Source organism: Borostomias antarcticus (genome assembly GCF_949987555.1).
Source record: "Borostomias antarcticus genome assembly, chromosome: 19".
Taxonomy (NCBI): Eukaryota; Metazoa; Chordata; class Actinopteri; order Stomiiformes; family Stomiidae; genus Borostomias; species Borostomias antarcticus.
The window spans coordinates 13,917,350-13,943,068 of NC_140252.1; the positions used below are offsets into that span (position 1 = coordinate 13,917,350).

Here is a 25,719-nt window from a genome sequence, read left to right on the forward strand (position 1 = left end):
AATGTACTTTGACTTCGGTCTACATGTAGACAGAGCCGACACCAGCAGTGTTTTTTCACCACTGTCATTATGACATTCTACTACATGAATCCTGGAGTGAGAGACTGGGGGTCAAACCGGGGTCAAGCGCATGCCTGCCAGTGCCAACCCAAACATATAGGCCACCATTAGACCATGCAAACGTCTTTGCAATCCTTCAACTCTCCCGGATAACTCTTCCAAACCACAGTCTGCTACTACAGTACGCTGACACGGTCTTGTAGACACCGGACGTAACAGACTGAGACATACAGGTATTGGTTATGCGAGTTTCGCTGTAATTGAGCAGCTCTATCCATTTTGGAGTTGTGGTGTACTGCAGGTCTGCGTGTGTTTTGTCCTTGTGGTGTTGCCGTACCCAGCGGTAGCGGTAGGATTGAGTGCAAGAGGCATGTGCACTGCATGAAATCAAATGCCCCATGTATTTTATTATTTGTGCGGAGAACCCTGTAATTTAAGGCGAAACATTGATGTATTACATAGACTATTAATTAGATTTTGACATGCATTGTTAAGACTTTATCTTCTAAGTTTATGAATATTTTGCACAAGACCATGTCTCGGGCTGGCTAGCCACACACCACATTCCAGTTCCCGCGGTCTGGTTGCTAACTCGGACAGTGTCATCCATTTTATTTTGCTTGCACAGATCTAAAAGAATTGCAGACACCAGGAAGACACATTTAGTTTTGTGTGTCATCCACCCAGGTATGTTGCTCCATTATGTAATTTCAGGTTCATATTTCTAAATACATAATGTGCCTGTAATGTATTTGAGAATTGTATTCTTTGTCCTGACATCAAACATAGAAAGATGAGCAGTAATGGCCTCTTGACTGCATCTCTTGACTTGATCTAAAGGAATTGCAGACACCAGGAAGACATGTTTTCTTGTGTGTGTCTTCCACCCAGAATGAACTGCTGAGAGAGGAAACTGTTGCCTGTTCATCCTTCAACTGCCTGACCGTCGTTACACCCGCCACACTCATCCAGCCTTACAAACAGCGTGGCTCCAAGTGACCTCTGCTACGCTGAGTGCAGTTCTGTGCTGTTCAGCAGAGCCAGAGTTCGTGAGGGATCGATAGGAAGTGTCATGTTGATCTCTGCTACAGAGGGAGAAATCCATGAGAGCAGAGACAGGCACAGTAAAGACAGGAAATTAGTGCTTCAGACACTTCCTGGAGACAGCTAACAAAGCGGATGGAACGTGAACAGCTTGTAAGCTGTAATGAAGAATTACAGAATCGAAAACCCCTGTGCTTTTGTGTGTGTGTGTATGTGTGTGTGTGTGTGAAAGAGAGAGAGCAAGAGAGATTGGGGCTGTGTGTGAGAGCATGGCAGTGTTTGTGTGTGTGTGTGTGTGTGTTTGTAAGATTACTTCAGTGTGGGTGCGTGCATGTGTGAATTTGTGTGTGTGTGTGTGTGTGTATGTGTGTATGTGTGTGTGTGTGTGTGTGTGTGTGTGTGTAACGGACATCTTTTTCGAACTAGAGTTTCGCCTCCCCCCTCCCTCTCTCCTCTGCAACAGATAACATGCCTCCTTTCCTCTCATTCATTCGCAGGGGGACGCTAATCCCAGGATGCATTTCACCCCTGCCGTTGCTGAGCGGCCTCAGATGTGCGTGGTCAGCGGGGCACCGAGTGAGCGCTGCCACATTCCAACCCAGCAATAGAGCCAAGAAGTTAACCAACAGAGCGCCTCACTTCCTGTCAGGAGACGCCAACGGGACCCCAGCCGCACTGTTAACTCATTTGAGTGATCGATTCGGCAATAACATTTCTGTTCTAGACAATATTTCAGGGCGGAACCTAGTCTCCCTAGTGCGATCACCTGTAAAGGTAGGGGGACGCAAGGGGCGACCTCTCGGCTGGCGTAAAAGCCGCGCTGCCGTCTCGCAATCCCCCAGAGTGCTCCTCTAGAGCGTCGTCTCTGTGTGAAGGAACATCTGTAGAGAAGGTGTTAGCCCGAGCCCTCTGTCATCTCATATGACAGGCTTGATGTGGGCTGAATGAGACACTTGAGTGGGGGGGGGAGTGGTAGGAGGGGGGGGGGGGGGGGGGGGGTCGAGAGGGAAAGGCAGACAGAGACAATCCCTCCTCATCCCGTATGCCGAGGGCCCCTCGCGCCCCTTTGTCCTCCGCCGCGCTGCTTACGCTCTGATCCCGTTCAAAGCTCGCATTTTCAAAACTAATTATTTCGTCGTCGTCGCCGAGCCACGACACCTGACTGGCTCCCCGCGGGAGGGGGGGGGGGGGGGGGTTACGGGGGGAATGAACGAGGGAGGGACGGAGGGATGGAGAGATGGAGGGTGGGTAAATAGAGACCTGGCATTACTGAGGACAGAAGGAGGAGAGAAAAAGAGAGAAGAGGGGAGGGGGCGGCAGAGAGAGAGAGAGGGGAGAGAAACAGAGGGAGGAGAAATGGGATGGAGAGAGAGAGAAGAGACAGATGGTGGACGGAGAGAACCAGGAATGGATGCAGGGCCAGAGAGACTTCTCCGCCTCTCCATCGATGAGGGCCGTATCACAGCCACTGTCAGCAGGCTACAGTAAAGGGAGATATTCCGGAGCAGGTATGGGACCACCAGAGTAGTACCCTGTAGTACCGTGTAGCAGAGACGGCTCGGTGGGCATAAGGACACATGAACGGAAACATACGGTCTAAGTAGTAGAGCGTGTACACTCTATTAGAATAACCTAAAGCATAAAATGTTAACAACCACCGCTCTCTCTCTCTCTCTCTCTCTCTCTCTCTCTCAGACCCCAGCAGTTGACAGTCAGTAACAACAGCTCTCACACGTGGTGCTATTGACGGCCATCGCTGAAGCCCTGCTGGTATCCCCCCCATCTCTTTCTCTCTCTTTCTCACACACACACACACACACACACACACACACACACACACACACACACACACACACACACACACACACACACACACACACAGACACACATAAACATACACAAACACACAGCTCCCTATTCAGATGCATACATGTTAGACATTTGAGTGAAATGCCAGAGAGAATGGTTACCCAGCATGGGAACAGGAACTAACCTCTGTGCTGCAGGGCTCAAGACTTCAGCAAACGACACAAAAGTGCACTTAGAGTAGAGCACATTTATTCAAAGTGCTTTACAATGGCCTCTCTCATTCATGCGCATATTCAGACACCAGTGGCGGCCAGCTGCCATGCAAGGTGCTAGCCTGCTCATTGGGAGCAATTCGGGGAACAGTGCCTTGCCCAAGGGCACGTTGAGATGCTGCCAGGGAGGAGCCGTTTCCAAGATGGCTACTCTACCTCCTGAGCTATTGCCGCCGACATGCACACACACACATACACACACGCACACACACACACGCACACACACACACACACACACACACACACACAGACACACACACACACACACGCACACACATGCACACACACACACACACACAGACACAGACACACACACACACACACACATACGCACACACATGCACACACACACACACACACACACACACACACACACACACACACACACACACATACACACACCATGCCATTATAGGACCTTATAGGACAGTTGAGCTGAAATCTTTTTCTTTTTCAGCATTTCACTGAGTACAGGTTATGCCTGCCTCACATTCTGATTCTCATCTGGTGTAATCGCTTTTTGAAAAATGTTTATTGCATGGGTGTGTGTGTGTGTGTATGTGTGTCTTTTGTGAGAAACTGCAGCAACAAAAGATTAGGAAAATCTTATTAAATGTGTGTGTGTGTGTGTGTGTGTGTGCGTCTGTGTACAGTATGTGTGTGTGCACAGGTGTCTGTGCCTTTGAAACTAGCAATAAAATATATTTATATTAAATTCATATTCAACTAGAAATGGTGCTCAGAAAGCACTGACCTCTGCCCCTGAATGCATTTCATGGCGCTGTACGCACCGATATTGAATGGGTTCTAAATTGCCCCATGGTACACCCCTCCACCAAGTTTCATGAAAAGCGTTTTTTTTGCATAATCCTAGTCCAAAAAATTAATGGCATCCTGGGATCCTCTCCACAATGTAATGAGCTGTAAGGGGGCCCATGCTACACCCCTCCACCGAGTTTCATGAAAATCGGTCCGGTAGTTTTTGCGTAATCCTGCTGACAGACGCACAGTACAGACGGACGTAGGCCCCGCCGAAAACATGACCTCTCACCCTGCGCTGTCACTGGGGCGGAGATAATAAGCATCCCTACCGTAGCTAGACGCGCTCCGTGTTTTCCTAATTAGCCCCGTGTTGTAGTGACACCAGGAAGGCACAGAGAAGTGCTCCTGCAGCCAAACACCACCGCAGGCGTTCTGTCAACAAGCAATGCGCCGGGGACATCCAACATTAATCAGCAAAAAAGTGTGTAGGATAATGAACAGTAATTATGAAAAATTACCTTCATACACACGCACAATGTGATGATTACATGCACACAAACACAGGGAAGCCTGCATGCAGGCACACGCACACACAAACACACATGCACACACTGAATTGTAGAAAGAGAAATAACCCTCTGGTTGACTCCATTGTCTGAGTGCAAATCAAATTAAAATCACGGTGTTAATTAAAAGGCTGATACACGTATACTTGTGTGTATGTGTGTAGGTTTGTTTGTGTATGTGTGTGTAGGTGTGTTTGTGTGTGTAGGTGTGTGTGTGCGTGCGCACGCTCATTATGAACAGAACAGAGAAAGTGAGTGAAGTCCTTGTGTGTGAAGCTGCTATAGAGAGAGCACACAGGCAGGTGTTGTATAGACGAGCAGCACAGCTACTTGAGAGACAGACGGCCTCTCTAAGTGCTGCTGACGAGGCTGAAGCAGATCCACTCTGTCCACAGAGAGGAAATACCCTCCAAGCGACATCATCCACTTGACTAAAAAGCCCTTCAGAAGCCCTTCTGTATTACATTAATATCCCACAGGGACTGAGTGAGACAGAAAGATGGGTTACTCTTTACAAGCCTTTACTAGCCTTTATGAAACAGTCGTATAGCTATCAACAGATGGGCTGTACAGTAACACACGATCAGTCAGTTATCGGTACACAGCAGCACTGTTATCAAACCCACAACTCAAGAGAAGCCTGGCGACTGAGGCTTCTCTGCTAGAGGGACTGCCCATCATGATAGGGAGATTACGGAGATTAGGGCTGGATTGGGTTTGATTTCAACCTCAAAAAAGAAATGAAATAGCACACTCACGCTCTTGATGCCGGGTGACTTTGACAAAGGCCGTTGGGCCGAAACATTGTCTGTTTGGATGGATATTTCACCCAGCGACAAGAGCTTGAGTGTGAGGTTTCATTTCTTCTTCTAGTATTTCACCACATTTATAATTGTTTACAGATGTTAGTCGTTATCTACAAATGTTTTATAAATGGCTTATTAGGGACAATGCTAGTTTGTATTGTTAGTACTTAAAAGTGTTTACAAGAGATGTGATGGAACAGAGATGGCAGAGCAGCAGTGTGTGATGATTCTGACCAGAGGGATCATATTAAATAGAGAGACGGAGAGTGTGATCTCTAAACCTCTGTCACTATATTTCCCACAGTACAGTGCGGCAGATAACCATAGCAATTGTGCATTTTGTGATAAAAGCATTGGGATTTGGTACACTTATAGCCAAAGGCATTCCCATTTTTTATATTGAGCTTTGAATATTTTCAAAAATATGTTTTTAAATACCCGCTTCTCAGCCAAGGACTTCTTAACTGTTAACATCCTAAAGTGAGACATGCACCATACATACAGCGATTTCAGACCATTTGGACTTACAGTTTATTAGAAGAAACGTTTTATAGGTTTTGCCAAATTTTCAATCTGCAGAAAAATCCATCATGGCAAACACTATGGGTTCTTCAGGCATTTCTGTTCCCCATGAGGAAAGACACCTGGTTTGATTCATTCACATCTTTTTGAGTTATTCTGATTTTGAGTCCAGGAAAAGAGTAAGAGGAAAATACAAGGGAAACAATAGGGTTCCTACTGTAAATGGTTGCTATGGGCGACATATTGAAAATTCATGATGCCTCAATATCCCTTTTTTATATACCTTTGGCTATACAGTAAGTGTACCAAATATCATGCTTTTGTTGCAAAATTCACAATTGTTGGGGATTTTCTTAGCTAAGCAGCTCCGCCCATAAGCTGTAATTGAGCGAACTGTCTCGTTGGCGTCGACAACAGAGAGCGCAAGAGAGAGAGAGAGAGAGAGAGAGAGAGAGAGAGAGAGAAAGATTGGCCATTCCAACACTGTCCATACGTCTCACACTGACCCCCCGCCCCCAAACGCACAGCTGCTGTTCTGTCTCTCATCATCTCTCTCTGATGCAGGAAAGGCCAAAACTACTAACAACGGAAAAAAAAAGAGTAGGCAGTCCAAGTGCAACATCTGTGCGAGCCGGGCGATCCCATGCATCTTTTATGAGCTGCTAATCCATTCCTTGTATAACTCGATATAAATCAAATTAGCGGCGGCTCCAATGCTGTCGGCATCGTTAGTCGTCCGATGGCGGTTCGAATCCCGCCGGGGAGCGCGGAGGGAGCGGCGCGGAGAGGCGGGAGGGACGGCCGCGCCTCCTCCCCCCCCCTTCCCCCGCCTCTCCTCTCTCTCTCCTCCCCTCCTCTGTGGGAGATCCGTCTCTCCTGGAGGACCGGGGACAGGTTTCCTCGGAAGGAGAGGAGAGCAGGAGTGATGAATGAGTTTGGAAATGGGAGCCACGAGGACAGACACCGAGAGGCGAGGCCACTCAAAGTGCAGTGATGCGTTTAACCCCGGACGAATGAAAGCGACTGCGCTTGCCCGGAGCCTGGAGCCTGATTTGCTTTACTAAACAATGTATTGCTGTTCAATCTGAGCCATGTTTGAGGGATTGAAGGTTTTATCTGAATAATTTGGTTGAACAGAGAGAGGTGGCGTATCCACCAAGGACAGGACGACATGTTTCAACAACGGTTTCAACGAGTACCGTAGGCACGCGTCTTCATCTTTTCACTTTGTCCCGGATGAAATCTCCCAGCTCTCAAAGCCCAGACACACGGGCTCAGAAGGCTCTTGGGCCATCAAAGCGCTTCTCGCTAAACGATGCATTCAGGCTGCTGTTCCTGTGATGCCTCTGCCTTTGTTATTCAAACAAACATAGATGCATGAAAGACTTGGCTAGCTGGATGAAGAAAGCAGAGGGATGAGAGGAGAAGGGGAGGGAGGGAGGGAGGGAGGGACAAGCTAAGAGGTTCTCCGGAGTTTATCCCGGTCTTGAAAGCTCTCGAGGAAAATATTGTCATAGCGGGGGTCGACGGAGGTCGCGGCAGCTGCTGTCAGCTCGCACAATGGACGCCACTGGGACATCAGAGGGTGGCGAAAGACAATGCCTCAGATCAAAATAGGGCCAGGCTGTCTGTTTCTTTCTCTCTCTCCATCCCCCTCTCTCTCTCCTTCACTCCCACCTCTCTGCCTCTCCCTCCTCCTCTATCTCTCTCTCTAACCATCTCTCTCCCTCCCTCTCTTTCCCTCTCTCCCCCACTCTCTCTCCCTCCTTCTCTCTATCTCCCTTCTTCTCTCCCTCCTCTTTACTCTCTAACCATCTCTCCTTCCCTCTCTTTCCCTCTCTCCCCCACTCTCTCTCTCTCTCCCTCCTTCTCTCTCTCTCCCTCCTTCTCTCGCTCTCTCTAACCGTCTCTCTCCCTCCCTCTTCCCTCTCTCCCCCACTCTCTCTCCCTCCTCTCTCTCTCCCTTCTTCTCTCTCTCCCCCCCTCCTCTCTCGCTCTAACCATCTCTCTCTCCCTCCCTCCCTCTCTCTCTGTTGTAAGCTGAAAGTCTCTTCTATTAAAGCTTAATGCGCTGCATCTGGTCTCTGCATGGCCATGATGTTTGAAGGAAAGAGGACGCAGCAGCGTGCGATCACACATATGCTTGTTTCCCCTCAGGAGACGCAACAATGGATGACATTATAACACAGCCAATATCTAACTAGTGGGTGGACGGGGTAGATCTCAGCACCATGACATCACCGGTCCTCCGGTCACCCCAAAGGAGCTCCTCGTATTTGTCTCCAGATCCCAACGGGAGACAGATGTGGACAGCCAATCCAAAGTGTCTCTAATGTCTAGCCAATAGCGATCACTCAATGTGATCACATGAATTGTCCCTGTCTCAATCAGGCGTTACTGGGATGTACTGGGGTGCCTGCTGCAGCAAACTCTACTGCCAAATAATCAACAGCCCAACTCATAAATCAGATCAGCACAACTCAATATTGGTCAAATCTCTCTCTGGAAAGCGAACCCAGGCGGCCTGCTTCACAGGCAAACGCCCCATGGTGACCTGGAAGCAGACTCCACAGCTCCCCTGGTGCGAGAACCCCAATAGGATTCATCACAATTCTCAACAGGCAACTTCTGCAGAATCCAAATTGTTAATTGCTGTATGGGTGTGTTTGTCTGAAATGTGTGAGTGCACATCTGTGTGGGCGGTAGTATCAAATGTGATGAACATATTTTGCCGAACCTGTTTGATCATGAGCAAGAGAAAAAGGAGGAATGGGGGACTAATTAGACATGTTTTTTAACGACACTGTTAGGATATTTGTCAAGATCAAAGGTTGTCAGAAAAGTAATCAGCACTCTTGTTTGCAACTTGAAACAACATACAGTATATATGTGGACTGGATACTGACCTTTAGAACAGTGGATAACTTTCAAAGAGGATAGACCTGTATGTCACCTACCCTTCAGCCCTTCAAAAGAGCGCGTGGGCCTACACACAAGCTGCAGCGTTCTTATATCCCATCCCACTACCTGGATTGGTTCCCCGTATGCAAATATAATTCTAGTGACAGATTGTGGGAATCTGGCATCATAGTACCACAGGGGCTCGTCTTCTTAGAACCAGAACATAGCCTACTTATGACCACCTGTGAGTCAAATCAGATGTCAGGTTCTGCAACACACAATTATTTTCATTCTCATCTATTTTCTAGGAGCAGGTAATACATATACTGTAGAACTGTAGTATATGATTGTTAAAAAACAACAACTAATTTAGTCCACTACTGCATCAGTTTGTCTGTGTTTTAATAGGGAAACTCTGCTCAAACTTGATGTGTAAATTACATGCTAATTAGCTATCATCATCATCATCATCACACTTTTTGTGGGGTTACATAAGCAGCTACCCATAAACCCTAAAACCAAATAGGTGGATTGATGGGAAGCATTTAAAAATAGTAGTAAAGATCCCCGGCTACTCTCACCTACAGTAAACCTGCTGCTTCATAAAAACCTGTAACATGATGATTCAGATGTGATCAGAGTGATGGGGTAGTGGATGAAATCAGTTACTCAGTGATCCTATACATTAAAATAGGCACTATGTAAACCTACACAAACAACCCACAAGTCAGTATTCATGTCTGTTAGATTTCTTTTTTTAAGAAAAAACGGTTGTGTTGACTACTCAGAGATGTATTCAATTTGACAGTAACTACATCTTGACAGTATGAGACTAGAAATAAGTATGAAAAGATATAAAGGCAATAAAAATGACAGTTTTTTTGTCAAAAAATAATAAAACTAGGCTCAATTCATAAAATGGGTGTCAAAATTAACACCATGTCTAAACACTTTGTGTGTGTGTGTCCCAGTTCATCGATTACTGTCTGTTCATATCACGGTCACCAAGGCAACGGGCCAGGAAGATGGCATGCCTCACCTTCTCCCATCACCATGCCAACGGCTGTCAGAGAAGCATCATAACATCAGATGGGATGGGAAGTGTGTGTGTGTGCATGTTTATGTGTGTGAGAGTGTTTGTGTGTGTGTGTATGTGTGTGTATGTGTGTGTGTGTGTGTGTGTGTGTGTGTGTGTGTGTGTGTGTGTGTGCATGTGTGTGTGTGAGGCTGTTAATGGAGCAGCTCTGTAGGATTCAGACGGGCAGAATTAGCAGCTCAGAGACGCTTAAATCCAACAGAGCGGCCTTCTGGGTAATCCTTGAGAGCATGATGTATGGGATCTCCAAATCCATGAACGTGTGTGTGTGTGTGTGTGTGTGTGTGTGTGTGTGTGTGTGGGTGTGTGTGTGCGTGTGCATTATCTCTGTAGTACAGTATGTATGACAGTGTTGTGTGGTAGTTTAAGATGAGTAAACGGATGTGTGTCATTGAAAGAATGGTACTTAGCCCCATAAGACTGATGTTACTCCAGTGTGTGTGTGTGTGTGTGTGTGTGTGTGTGTGTATGTGCGTGTGTGCGTGTGTGTGTGTAGGCCTGTCACAGAGTTAATCACCATCATCCATTACACTTACCTTACAGACATGGTACCGGAGTAAAACACTCCAAACCAGTGCTCTAACCAGGGTCCGTCACTCACACACACACACACACACACACACACACACACACACACACACACACACACACACACACACACACACACACACACACACATACACAGAACGAGAGCTCTTTTCACAGCAAGGTGCTGTCTGTCTGTGATGCTCCTCTAATGCTATGATACATGACTGGAGCTCCTCAGACCAAGTGGCGAGTGTATGTGTAAACAACATTATACTGTGCGTGTGTGTGTGTGTGTAACCCGACAGCTATGATTCATGACTGAGGCTCATCAGACCATCAGCGAGGTGTGTATCCCGAGGCGAGACCAGGACGACACACATGCCAGGCGGGCTCACCTGCCTCGTCAAGAGAGGGAGGTTTCGAACCACCTCAACTACAAAGGATCACAAAAACAAAGAGGCATGCTTACATTCAAATATGAAATGCTCTCTCTGTTTCTCTCTCTCTCTCTCTCTCTCTCTCTCTCTTGCGCACTTTGTATCTCTGCCTCCTACCCTCTCTCTTTCTCCCTCTCTCTCTCTCTCTCTCCTGGGGAACACAGACTCGTAACTGGACAGGATCAGAGTTCGTAGTTTGAGCGTTGGAGAGGGCCAAGACGCTGTGCTTTTGAAGGTCACAGAGCAGTGGAATAGCATTTAAGGTTGCTGTTGCATTTCAAACACTTTCAAGTGTTACACTCTGTGCATGTAATTTCTTTGTTGTAAAACTGCTTTTTTTGCATGAAAGGTGCTACACAAATACAGTTTTATTATTATTATTATTACTTTCAAACACTCTTCATTCACTTTTATTAAAGAAACCCAAAGACATTGCTTTGATGGAACGGGTGAAAACAAAATGAAAAATGAAAAAAGCCTTACTGCTCTTGTTCAGCTAACTTGGTTCCTGTTACAGTGAGCACACACACGCAAACACACACACACCTACACACACCTACACACACCTACACACACCTACACACACACACACACACACACACACACACACACACACACACACGCATTTCAGGTGATTCTGATTCTGAACACTATCGTGGATACAAAACACTCTACTATCTCCTCCACACAGCCAAGCAGCCAGCTGACAGAAAGCAGTACCCCCGTACCCCTGAGCTGCTTGTCTGGTCTGCTGGGCCCCAGGGCTGCCGAGCATCAGACTGATGAGCTCACACTGGAAGCCAAGGCTGCTGCTGATACATGCAGCCGTTAGGATCCGTCTACAGCATAACCAACACACACACACACACACACGCACACACACACGCACGCACACACACACACGCACACACACGCACACACACGCACACACACGCACACACACACACACACACACACACACACGCACACACACACACACACACACAAACACACAAAAAAAAACACACACACACACACATGCAAAACACACACACATACAAAAAACATACACACACATAAAAAAAACATACACACACACATACACACACGCGTGCACACACACACACACACACACACACACACACACACACACACACACACACACGCCTCACCCCCTCCAGGTAAGCCCTCTCATCATTGTTGGTGATCAGGCCTATCACTGCTGTGTCGTTGGCAAACTTGACGATAGTATTGGAGTCAAAGGTGGCTGTACAGTCGTGCGTGTACAAGGAGTACAGTAGTGGGGACAGAACACAGCCCTGGGGGGGGATGAGGTGTGGTTGCCTACCTTCACCCCCTGGTCTGACAGGAAGTCCAGGATTCACTTGCAGAGGGCCTCGCTTTGCCCCAGGAACCTGAGCTTGGTGTTGAGTCTGGGTGGGGGTTATAGTGTTGCACGCTGAACTGTAGTCAATGAACAGCAGTCTCACATAACCTGACATGATCCCCTTGCTCTTGTCTAGGTGGGATAGGGTAGTGTGGAGGATATGAGCTACGTACTGTTAGTGACAGGCTAGCAGAGCTGTGTTCTGGTTGGACAGCCAGGGTTCAGGCTCAGGTCACACACAACACACACACACACACACACGCACACACACATGCACTCACATACACTCACACACACTCACACACTGTATTTGAGTGTGTACACAGTATGCGTGCGTGCGAGGGTAGCGAATAGCAGGGCTTTTGGGGTCCACTGTGAGATAAGCAGCGCACTCTTAACCTTCGTTGCAGGAGGCTGGAAATCAATAAAGCTCTGAATACCCACCACTTAAATCTGCTCTTCGGTTGAACAGAGCGAACAGTCTCCCCCCTCCCTCTATCTCTCTCTCTCTCTCTCTCTCTCTCTCTCGCTCTCTGTCTAAACATTAGGTCTGTTGATTCTGTTCAGGGCGGTGCTATTGTCTCATTCTTCAAGGATTCAAGGACGCGAGCACTCAGAGATTCAATCTCTCAAAGTTATGAAGTATTACCAGGCAACGAAGGCCCTGGAAGTGTCTGTCTGTACGGTACAGGATGTGGGGATGGGCAGCTCTGCGCAGATGTACAGTGAGAGAGCTGTGTGCCGTGTGGAAGGGAAGGGACTATTTTCTAATATTCAAATGGATTTCTTGGTTATTGTTTTATTTCTGTTTGTAGTTTTGGTCTAAGCTGTTTTTAAGACTGTTAAGTGCCAAACTGTGGAGTTAAGATGCGCTGAGATATCCAGGCTGCTTAGCATTTAAAAGCATAAGAAAGATGTGCTGAGTGTTAGAATAAACAAGACGTCTGTAAAAGAGAGAGAGAGAGTGAGAGAGAGAGTGAGGGAGAGAGAGAGAGAGAGAGAGAGAGAGAGAGAGACCAGTCTCACACCAACACTGCTTTCCAAACAACAATCATCACACACACACACACAAATATACTTCAGTCGAGATCACTTTAGTCAAAATTGACCCATTTATTAGCATGCAACAATATATAAAGCATATTCATTTTTACGCATATGAATTTTGGCGGTGTGATCTGTTCGGGGGGCTCCCTGCCTTCCCCGCATGTGGAAAGCGGCAATCTAGATGTTCCCCCCCTCTGGGCCGCTTGGCCCAGAGTGCTTCTAGCCCCCTGCCTCTATGACAATCAGAGTGGGCCGCGATCGGGAAGACGCTCGGAGGTAACTCAGCCCACTAAGACCGTCAAAGAGCGCCACAGGGGGACTGCTGTACATTATAGTCCCTGGCCTCCACGGGCCAGCGCTTCGTGGAGTCCGAAGGAGATACAGCCTAGTGTCTCTGCCTCCATGGTGACCGGAGGGACCACTAGGATGGCCCTTCGGAGATGTTTCGGCCCACGATCACCACGGAGCGCCACAGAGACTAAGATAGTGTAATTCCCCGGCTTCCACCAGCATAGAATGCAGCAATACCCCCGGAACAGAGAGCAACGACGACAACAGAGACGACATTGACAGAACACAGGCGGAGCAGGGGAGGAGGTGGGGCGAGCGTGCAGATACGAGCGATCAGCAGCAATGGCAAGAGCGAACAATGACATGTTTTGACAGCTTAAATACATGCGCTCTGCGAGCTGAACCAATGCTATGACAGCTGACAGTCAGCTGGTGGGTTGCGTCATACGGGGTGTGACTGATTAGCCTCTGCCGATTAGCCCGGCATTGACATCATGCCTCGCCTGAAGTTACGTCGGAGACTTCATATATACACATTGTGATTATTATAATTATTATAATTATTATCATTATTATTTATTACAGCATTTCTTATTCATATATATTTGTATAATGATCACAATGTTGTTATCATCATCTCTTTTTTTTGCAATTTAATTAGTTCTTTTCTCTGGCAATATTTATGTACTATTTCCTGCCAATAAATCTTATTGAATTGAATTGAGAGACAGGGGGAGAGAGAGAGAGAGAGAGAGAGAGGGAGAGAGAGAAAGAGAGAGGGAGAGAAAGAGAGAGAGGGATAGAGAGACTCTTTTTTGTTTATTTTGTTTATACATACATATACATATACCTAATTATTTATTGGTTAATTCATAATTTATATTAATACGTTTTGCAATACCGTTGGCAACATGTTTTATTATGAAAGATCATGCCAATAAAGCGTATTGACTTGACAGAGAGAGAGAGAGAGAGGGAGAGAGAGAGGCTGAGAGAGAGGGAAAGAGAGAGGCTGAGAGAGAGAGGCTGAGAGAGAGGGAGAGAGAGAGGCAGAGAGAGAGGGAGAGAGAGAGGCAGAGAGAGAGGGAGAGAGAGAGGCAGAGAGAGAGAGAGAGAGAGAGAGGGAGGGAGAGAGGCAGAAACAGAAAGCGAGAAGGAGAAAGAAGGGCAGAGAGAAAGAGAGAGATAGATAGATAGATAGATAAAGAGAGAGACAGTCCCATGATTAGAGCATCTGACCAGAGACCAGGTAAGCCCACTTGATTACCATCGTGTCCCTTGAGCAAAGGAACCCCAACACCCTAGCTCAACAATGGGCTCAAAAACATAGTGTTATTCTTTGGATGAAAGTGCCTGCTGAATAATTGAAAACGGAGGTCGAACAGCGAAGAGGGAACGGCGGGAAGGTGGGTGGGAAGGTGTCGGAGGATCTACTGTGCGACGCCATATTTAGAAAGCCCCCCCCCCCCCCCACACACACACACACACACACAGACATGTGCAGACATTTGCAGATACTGCCTCTCTTTACAGGTTTGAGGAGCGGGAGAGATACAGGCGCGGCGTTGTTCTTCTCTCCATCTCTCCTGATATCACCACCCCCGGCTCCACACACACACACACGCGCGCGCGCACACACACGCACACACACGCACACACTGCAGGAAATCTGAGATCTGACGGAACGCGGCTCCTTGCTGATAAATTATTGAGCGGTACAAAGGTAGATACCGCTCTTCGACATCCACTCACACATTCCTGCTAGAGGAGCAACAGACACACACACACACACACACACACACACACACACACACACACACACACTCCTGGAGATGGAATTACAGACACACACACACACACGAGTCTATAGATGAGTCAGATAACAAATGTCCTGACTTTTTCTGACGTCCAGTATCTCCCTGCTGAGATGTCAGCCGCAGTAGTGTGTGTGTGTGTGTGTGTGTGTGTGTGTGTGTGTGTGAGAGAGAGAGACTTATCTCTAATGGCGCGAGTGAATATTTCATGCATTTTCTGAAACGATGCGGAGGGGTGGAGATACTCACCTGTTCAAAAGAAGCGAGGGAACAGCAAGGCGGCGGCACATGGAAGAGATGGAGAGAAAGAAAGAGAGAGAGAGAGAGAGAGAGAGGGAGGAGAAGAGATGCATTAATACACAAATACAGGCGATAGTCATCTCACATTCTCTTCATTCGTCACAAGACCACCGAACCGGCCCGTGTCACACCTCCCCCCCACCCCCAATCTCCCATCTCGCGCACCGGGGGGCAGGAGCGCGACCGTCGTCATGCCGCCGCCCGCCGCCGACCACGCCCCCGGCCTTGACGGACGCCGTTCCCGGCTCGCCGCCGACCCTCGCCGTCGTACCGGGAACCATTTCTCACTATCGACGAGACCGGGGCGTTGGAGACGTGGGATCGAAGACGCGGGCCAGGGCTCCTCTAACGTGATTTATACCTCCGTCATCCCCCCCCCCTACACCCCCCTCCCCCTCGGAGACCAGGTGTCAGCTGGGCTGAGGGATGGAGGATAGGACATCATCCGTTTGCCATTGATTTTGCTGTACAGCTGGTTAATTGAAGTTGTTAGGGTATATATAAACCAACTTCCATTATATATTATATATATCGATATATTTTATATATAATGGAAGTCGGGGCTCGCTCACACATTAGGAGAGAAATGCTTTAACCCTCCCTCGTTTTTTCCCTTTCTCTCTTTAGATGGATGGAGTTAGTGTTACAGACCCTTCAGGGGAGGAGAGAGAGAGAGAGAGAGAGAGAGAGAGCCTGGCCCTGTGTTGGTCTGAGAGACCGAGAGACCACACTTCAGCACTTAAGCCCCATTCCCATTAGCAGTTTTGGCCGCGCCAGGTGAGGCCGCCTCGCACTGATTTGTCCCATTATCAGTTTCCCACGCCTGCCCCCGTCCGACTCCGCCCGACCCCGCCTCTCCTTCTGGACGTGCTCCGGAGCAGGGCCAGAACCCACCGTAGGGCCAAAACACGTCGTAGGCTATACCTAGGCGTACCTATTTTAGGTTTTAAGATGCGCACATCGCAAAGCGAACCTCACAATGGACAGTCTACTGTTATAACATCCTCGATAATAAACTACAAGAGCACAGCATATCTACTGTATGGTCGCTGGATGGTAGGCTAGTTTATACCGAGACTCTCTCCAGATGGGTTACCACAACTGCCGTTTTACTGAGGCAGATAGTTGTGGTAGGCTTACATATCATGGTTTTGGCAGTCAGATAAATGACAAACAAACAAAATGTCAAATTAGAGCTAAGACCTGTGTGGTTTCATCCCACAGTAGGCTGTGTTTCTGCGGACAGTCTAACATAACCTGTGCGTCATCAATTACAGACATGCCTCCAAGCAGGATTGCCTTGTTGTTATGGGGGATGCCAGATACGCTCTCCTCCAGGCTGGCCTGTGTGTATGAGAATAAAATCTGTCTAGACCTTCACAACAATGACTACACATGTTTTCGCCATCAGGCAGGGCACGGAGAGGGCACCCCCACCACACGGCAACATACTCCCCTCTAATTGGCCACTCAGACAGTGAGGGGGCCAGCGGTTGGCCGTGTGCCGTGAGGTCAGGATTAATTGCGCTGGGTGTTAATTCTCCACTGGCCTCCTGCTTCGTTTGTCTCCATTGATTACTAGAGAGATGCTCTCTGCTCATTTAGCCGGATAATTAATGGTCCTGTTGGCCTCTTCTCTCCTCTCCTCTTCTCTCCACTCTTCTTCTCCTTTCTCCCCTCCTCTCCCTACCATCCCCTCCTAATAACCCCCCGACCCATCCACTCCTCACTACTAAATCATGTTGTTTGCTAGCTGTCTCCACAGACACTTTAATGGGACAGCTAGAGAGAGAGGGAGAGAGAGAGAGAGAGGGAGAGAGAGAGAGAGAGAGAGAGAGAGAGAGAGTGCGTCAGTCACATCCATACCAACCCGACCACGACAACCACAGCACCAATTTACAGTCAAGATGGACACAAGTCTTAAAACAAGGTCTCTCTCTCTCTCTCTCTCTCTCTCTCTCTCCCTCCCTGCCTCCCTCACCGACTTTTTCGGCAGATGGTTTCTGTTGAAACCGAGGCCCCCAACTTTGCAGGCCTTAAAATGGGTCTGGGTCAGAGTGTTTCTCCCTATATCTCCCCTCCCAGTGGTATCTCCCCCAGAGCCCTGGTACCGTAAGTCACAATGCGTTCGCTGTTATTGTGCTCATTCAGGCTCCAGCAGGTCAGACAGAGGGAAGCCACCACTATGAAGCAAATCCTTCACAACACAACAGAGCGGTACTCCCAACTGCCTGCGTGTCATTTGACATTTTATTGCATTGGAATTTCATTTAATTCACAGCCGGAATTGTCTGGATTGAGAGTGAATTGGTTCTTGAGGTGTCAAGAATAGGAATGACCACCCTGTCTACTCCCTCTCTCTCCCTCCTCTGTCTCTCGCTCCTCTGTCTCTCTCCTCTGTCTCTCTCTCCCTCCTCCGTCTCTCCCTCCCTCTCTCTCTCTCCCTCATCTGTCTCTCCCCATCCCTCTCCCTCCTCTGTCTCTCCCTCTCTCTCTCCCTCCTCTGACTCTCCGTCTCTCTCTCCTCTGTCTCTCCCTCTGTCTCTCCCTCCTGTCTCTCCCTCCTCCGTCTCTCCGTCTCTCCCTCCTCTGTCTCTCCCTCTGTCTCTCCCTCCTCTCTCTCTCCCTCCTCTGTCTCTCTCCCTCCTCTATCTTCCCCCCTCTCTCTCCCTCCTGTCTCTCTCTCCCTCCTCTGTCTCTCTCTCTTTACTCTGTCTCTCCCTCTGTCTCTCTCCCTCTCTCTCCCTCCTCTGTCTCTCCCTCTCTCTCCCTCTCTTTCTCTCCCCCTCTCTCTCACTCCTCTCTCTCTCCCTCTCTCTCTCCCTCTCTCTCTCCCCCTCTCTTGCCCTCTTTTTCCCTCCTGCTACTGTAGTGCCGTACTGTATGTCCAAGGGTTGCATCAGAGTTTGTTCCCCTGCTCTATGCTACTCTTTTAAGCAGCATGAATAAGTAAATAATTATTTATGTGGTTTAAATAAACCAGCCAGCCAGCCAGGCCTGAGAGCAGATGAAGAGGAAAGATGAAAGAGAGACCAGGGTAGAGAGAAAAATAGAGAGAGATTGAGACAGGGGGAGAGAGAGAGAGAGAGAGAGAGAGAGAGAGAGAGAGAAATTAAAGATTGACAGTGAACAACAGGCAGCGGCCTACAGGTGGTTCACTATCATGTTCATTACCAGCCCGCCTTGGTTATAATAACGTCACAAAACAGCTTTTTACACACACACACACACACACACAAACAAACACATACGCGCATGCACGCACACATACACACACACCCACCCACCCACACGCACGCACGCACGCACACACACACACACACACACACACACACACACACACACACACCTGCATAAAACTGTTCTGATCCAAAACAGAATGTCTGGATCTCAAGCGAAACCTTCGCGCGGCATGAAAGATTGAATGAATAATTTTATGACGGAGGGAGATATCGGCCCCCAGCTCATACCCCAGATATGCAAATGTCAGCAGGAGAGATCTGGCAGCTGCATCGCCGAGCGCTGCAGCGATAACGATGAAGATGATGACGATGACGGCGGTGGTGAGGGGTGGATCAGACGGACAGACGTTTAATGTTTTGAAATCTCGTCAGATGGATAAAAAAAAACACCCTCCCCACAAACATAATCTCTCCCATCCTCCTCCACCCTCCCTCACATCAGCCTTTTTCAGATAGGGTTAGTTTTGAGTGTGTATGCGTGTGTGTGTGTGTGTGTGTGAGAGAGAGAGAGAGAGATAGAGAGAGATAGAGAGAGATAGTGTGTACCTGTGCTTGTGTTTGTGGTTGTGTGTCTGTGTGTGAGAGAGAGAGAGAGAGAGAGAGATAGAGAGAGAGAGTGTGTACCTGTGCTTGTGTGTGTGTGTGTGTGTGTGTGTGTGTGTGTTTGACTGCAGGGCAGAGGGGGGAGTTGTGTTCTCAGCATTAATCAGCCGTCCAGCGAAGCACAGCCGTGGAGACGTTCAGTATGTCGGGTTGCAGCCACACATCAACCCTCAACGAGGTGCCCTCCTCCTCTCACTCTCCTAGGGAGGGCAGTGAACACTGGCTACAGAACCCTGGAGGAACCGAGGGAGAGTGAATTCCGGCTACAGAACCCTGGAGGAACCGAGGGAGAGTGAATGCTGGCTACAGAACCCTAGAGGAACCGAGGGAGAGTGAATGCCGGCTACAGAACCCTGGAGGAACCGAGGGAGAGTGAATGCTGGCTACAGAACCCTAGAGCAGGGGTGGCCAACCAGTCAGAGACTAAGAGCCACAAAAATTACTGTGGTACCACCAAGAGCCACACCATATATACCAGCGTTTCTCAACCTTTTTTTCAGTCACCGCACCCTTCATAAGTACTTAAAATCCCAAGGCACCCCAGTCTAAAATAAGAAGAAAAACATTATTGTCCATTAAATATACATTTAAAGTTAATTTATTTAAAATTAATACATACAACAAGATATTTTCTGACATAATATATTTTGGACTGGGCTGGGTTAGGCTGGACTGGACTGGGTTAGGCTGGACTGGGCTGGGTTAGGCTGGACTGGGCTGGGTTAGGCTGGACTGGGCTGGACTGGGTTAGACTGGACTGGGCTGGGTTAGGCTGAACTGGGCTGGGTTAGGCTGGACTGGGCTGGACTGGGTTAGGCTGGACTGGGCTGGGTTAGGCTGAACTGGGCTGGGTTAGGCTGGACTGGGTTAGGCTGGGCTGGACTGGGTTAGGCTGGACTGGACTGGGTTAGGCTGGACTGGGTTAGGCTGGGCTGGACTGGGTTAGGCTGGACTGGACTGGGTTAGGCTGGACTGGACTGGGCTCGAGATTTGAGGCTTTGAAATGTCCCAATGATGTCTGGCATATCAGACAGAATGGCTTACCATTACGTTCTATGAAGAAAACATTACTCTCCCCACTTGGGTAAAAAATGTCCTGTGTTCGTCTTCATATTTTCTTTTAGCTGCGCATTTCTTTCCAGCCATTCTTTGGTTGTGTACAGTAGCCTAGGCTACGTTAGCTTTTGTCTTAAAAGAGAATGACCCACGCAAAGCAAATTATTTTGTTTACAATAGGTGCGTTTACATGACAAATATTTTTCAATCTGGTTGATTTCAAGCTGATTTCATCTTGAGCGTATACATGGGATACAAAGTAAACTGGTTGGATGTTTACATGCGACGACGAGACAAATGTTTCGAACGCGCACGCAGCCGTGAGTGATTGCGTTACGATGGTTACAAACAGCTGACTACGGAACGGTCGCGCGTGCCTTGATTAGTCAAGTCTTGAACATGCGCAGAATGAACGCAGAACGCAGCATCAATCCGTTTCAAGGTAGTATACATGACGGACCAAACGGTTTCCAAAAGGTTTAAACTACCTCCTTGAAAGCGAATCGGGTTGGGGCATTTCAGTCGGATTGAGGTGTTTATATGACATATTTTCAATCGGTTTGGTCTTCCAAACCTATTTGAAACCGATTCAAACTGTCCATGTAAACGCACCTAATAATTTTGTTACCAAGGTGATCTGCTACCTATGATTGGTGTGAAGTGGTTCTCACGCGACTTCCTCACTAGCGAAACGAATCATGATTTTATGACAAATCTGCAATAAACTAAAATGGGCGGGAAATGCACATCGAAACTAGAGAGAGAGAAACGTTCTTATGGAATGAATGAATTTATTTTTTTAGTGAAAGGATGGAAGAGCCGCAAGCCAACTTTTTTGGGGGGATGGATGGAGGAGCCGCACATTGACGGGCAAAGAGCCGCATGCGGCTCGCGAGCCGCGGGTTGGCCACCCCTGCCCTAGAGGAACCGAGGGAGAGTGAATGCTGGCTACAGAACCCTAGAGGAACCGAGGGAGAGTGAATGCTGGCTACAGAACCACGGAGGGGGTGGGTGAACACTAGCTAGAGAACTCTGGGGGGAGAATGAAAAGGACTAGCTACAGATCCTGGAGGCAGGGAGGGAGAGTGACTAGAGCGACACTAGAGGTACAGAACCCTGGAGGAATGGAGGATCGAGCTCTGGGTTTGGACCTTTGACATAGAATCAGAATCATTAGAAGATTTATTTTAGCCAAGTAGGTTTGCACCTACGAGGAATTTCCCTAGGTTGGTGCATGACAATAATAATACCAGTACAGTGCATGAACAAGACGGTACAGTGCAAAATACAATAACGAAGAGAGAAAGTACAGTATACAATACAATCTGCCAAAGTGTAGAAGCTAGGCTATAAACAAAGTGCAAGAACAATACAGTACCTGCCATCCTGCAGAGAACAGCAACAGCAGCAAACTACCAGCTCTATAGCCAGCAGAGAGGGAACCCCTCCCCCCCCCCCTCAGCTCTCTCTGACGGACCCCCCCCCCCCCCTGGAGGTAAACACACAGCCCCTTTATATCCCCTAAAACCATCTGCAGACGCACGCCGGGATCTAAACTCTGAGCCTTCATCCACCATGCGAATCTAAGGGGTGTCGCCGTGTCACTCGCCGCGCCCGACCTCCGACTCGCCGACGCACCCTTATCGCCATCGGAAAACGGCCGCTGACCGACAGCCGACGTAAAACTAGCAAGTCGATGGCGCGGGGGGTCGTTATTTCCGCCGTGGAGCGCGTGTAACCGATTCAGCTCGGACAGATAAACACGTGCACTTTAAAGGAGGAACGCAGGTGCTTATCATCAGACGAGTCGTTGCTCCCTGTAGCAACTTATACTTTCAGGTAAAGGAACAGGAAACACACGTGGGGTTAGGGTTTATAGGGATACCTGTTGTGTTTGGCCCTGTTGGCTGAGCATGGCGACGGCGGGCGCTGTACTGTAGGTTCAATTCCCACAGGGGCCAACGGTGGGACACCGACAGCACCGGCGGCGGCACAGACCGCCCAGAGCGTTCAGAGCTTCTCTGCAGCAGCCTGGTATCCCAGAATGCCTCATAACTGTACTATGAACTGTACGTGAACCGGGCTGTCTGCATCCGCAGCCTCTGCGAGTTAACGTGCATGGCGTGAACAAAGAGCGACTGGCTACCGATGCGTCCGCAACACGTAGGATTCCGACATCCTTTGAAATATTATCTTTTGCTTATGGGATAAATCTCTCAGCTGGTCACTCTGGGCTACTGTAATAACTCACGGGAAGGGAGCTGAATAATTTACATTCATCTTACGATGAAAAATCTCTACCAATGAAGATGTGCTCCAACAGGACTCCTCCCAGAACTCATCAAGATTTAAACTAGATGCCGGAGTGTTACCTCGGATTAGACTCTAGTCGGCGGAGACACAGAACTGGGAGTGAGGGGAGAGAGGATCTAATGAGACAAAAAGAGGAAGGGAGGAGGGAGCGAGGGAGAGAGAGAGAGAGAGAGAGAGATAGAGAGAGAGACAGACAGAGGATATTAAACATTCATTGCCATTTTAAATATTCCAGGGCAGGCTTGACTCTCTGTGTGTGTGTGTACCGTCTCAATAACAAACGTGCACTGTGGTCGTCCTACAGACGTGCACACACTCCGCTCGGCGCTCATCTAATGAGATGTTCCCGCGGAAAAAAATGTCTTTCTGTGTGCTGTCTGTCCGTCTGTCTGTCTGTCTGTCTGTCTGTCTGTCTGTCTGTCTGTCTGTCTGTCTGTCTGTCTGTCTGTCTCTGTCTGTCTGCCAAGGTGATGTATGTGTGTGTGTGTGTGTGTGTGTGTGTTTGAGCTACTGTGTTAATATTTCTGTTTGTGGGCGCTGTGGGGCAGAGCATTAGTAAACATCACCAGTGCGGTGTGGCGCATTAGACGTCCCTCGAGAGCCAGACAGCTATCTCTGGAGCCAAATATACCTCTGAAGTTTAGAAATGCATGCGCAAACACACACACACACACACACACACACACACACACACACACACACACACACACGCCATATCCCATCCCAGGGTTAGGCCTATACTGTTGAGATATTGATATGGATGCAACTGTCACTCAGAGGCGCTGAAAATGAATAGTGCTGCTCAGAACGGACCACTTCACACTGTAGTTACAAACCCCTCAGGATTCCCTGCTGCAGGCCGAAGCACAGAACGTTGTTCTGAAACAATGTGGAAACAAACTCTCTTTGTTCGGACACCTAATCAAAACACAATGTCAAGTGTCTCAAGTGTCTCAAGTGTCCCAAGTGTGTGTGTGACAGAGAGAGAGAGAGAGAGTTTGTATGTATGTACTGTGTATGTTCGTGTGCGTGTGTGTGTGAGTGAGAGAGAGAGCAAGAAATAGAGAGTTTGTATGGACTGTATGTTTGTGTGTGTGTGTGTACGTGCGTGCATGTGCGTGTGTATGTATGTATGTGTGCGTGCGTGCGTGCGTGCCTGTGTGTTAGTATGTCCCCCCCCTGGCCTGGTGCCAGTAGGAAGCTTTTCATCAGGCTGGTATAACCACTGCTGTCCCAGGGGGGTTGTGGGGAACATGGTCCTGCCTCTCTGCCTGCTGGAGTCTGGGCTGTCTGCTTATCCTCTCCCTGAGAGCGAGCCCTCTTATTTCACACTCTCTGCTCCTACTAATTACCTCTGTAATGTGAACAATACCAATTTAAAGAGGCCGGGGCCTATCTGGAATAGCAGCCTTCGTTGTGGCTACAGGCCTGGCACACACACTCACTCATTTACACATACGCTTGCATAAACACACACACACACACACACACACACATGCGCCCAGTCTCCGAGCGGAGTTTCGCGGCTGTTGCAGGGCTCAGGAGGACACCGCGAGTGAGCACACACACACACACACACACACACACAGACACACACACACACACAAACAGACATACATCCACCCACCCACACACACACACACACACACACACACACACACACACACACAGACACACACGCACACACATTTATCCTTTGCTGTAATGAGGCAGATAATGGCCTGCTTCACGCTCCACTGTAGCAAAACTGAAATCAAAACAGGGTTTATTTAAGAATCAAAAAACCACACACTCATCTCTTTGACGTTGACGAACTGTCACAAGTATATGAGAGAGCATGTGTGTGTGTGTGTGTGTGTGTGTGTGTATGAGCTGCTGGTGCTCTATCAAGGCTAGAGAAGCAGCCGGTGTGATTTGTCAGCGATACAGACTGCAATGAAAATGCATTTCTCACGGTTCCTCTGTCGATATTTCTTCTCTTTCTTATTTTCTTTTCTTTCGCTTGATGTGATTTTTTTTGTTTTTTGTAGCTCTTGATTCATGCTCTTACCGGCTTGCCTCAGCAGATAACACTAGCAGATCAAACAGAACACCGGCTCTAGGAAATAATACAGCTTAACATTGTTCTTCTCATTCAGCTCATGAGGAAAGAGCAGAGGCAGAGCATCTGCCGTTAATCCCTCCAATTTGAGAGAAGTACGAGGCGGGTTTGATCATACGCACGCTGGCTTCCACATACACTTGTCGCCTACCCCCTACACGTTAGGAGCTTTATCACACTAGGAACCGCTAACTCGGAAGTGCAAGTACTGATAGCACGTGCTAAAATTGTTAGCACATGCTAGTAACGTTAGCAGTATGCTAATGCTGTATCGCTTGCACATGCTAGTATTTTTTAGCACACGCTGTACTGTTACCACATGCTCCCAGCCTCAGTGAAAGATCTCTAAACATGTCTCATACACATAAGCATAAATGACATTAGAGTAGGCTGTAAGAGATCCATGGTGGACGCCCTATGCTCCCAAGGGGGCCAAGAGGGCAAAGTCAAGTAAGCCATGTATGAGAGGGACACAATGCATTCACATTGTGATGTGTGGTTGGCTAGATGTCACTCGGCTGCAGCGGACTATGGAACTTCAGATTCCGGGCCCCCTCTCTAACTGTACGGTTGCTTCTAAAGGCGGTGTTTGGGTTGTGACGACTCTAAAGCTGAATCCCAATCTGAGTGCGCAACCCACCCTTGCGGCCCCTCACACTTGCGGCCTCAGGCCTGAGCACTTAATTGACGTCAGCTGGAAGGGCCAGAGGGTGCAGGCCTGTGAATTAAATGGGACAGCACTTCCGGCGGCGTGCCAACGATTCCCAAGCCAGTTTAGCTCAA

The 25,719-nt window shown here is 48.4% G+C and overlaps 1 protein-coding gene and 1 pseudogene across 2 annotated transcripts in view; both read right to left on the reverse strand.

Moving 5' to 3' along the window:
• LOC311322155 (exostosin-1) overlaps positions 1–25,719 on the reverse strand; it is a gene marked incomplete at both ends in the record, with an annotated part of 164,917 nt that overhangs the window by 53,517 nt on the left and 85,681 nt on the right. The gene's annotated exons all lie outside the window — the stretch shown is intronic.
• LOC311321531 (putative nuclease HARBI1) overlaps positions 22,908–25,719 on the reverse strand; it is a 37,387-nt pseudogene continuing 34,575 nt past the window's right edge. Inside the window, exon 4 of the transcript in view lies at positions 22,908–22,928. The product of the transcript in view is annotated as a putative nuclease HARBI1 (transcript). The remainder of the gene's footprint in view (positions 22,929–25,719) is intronic.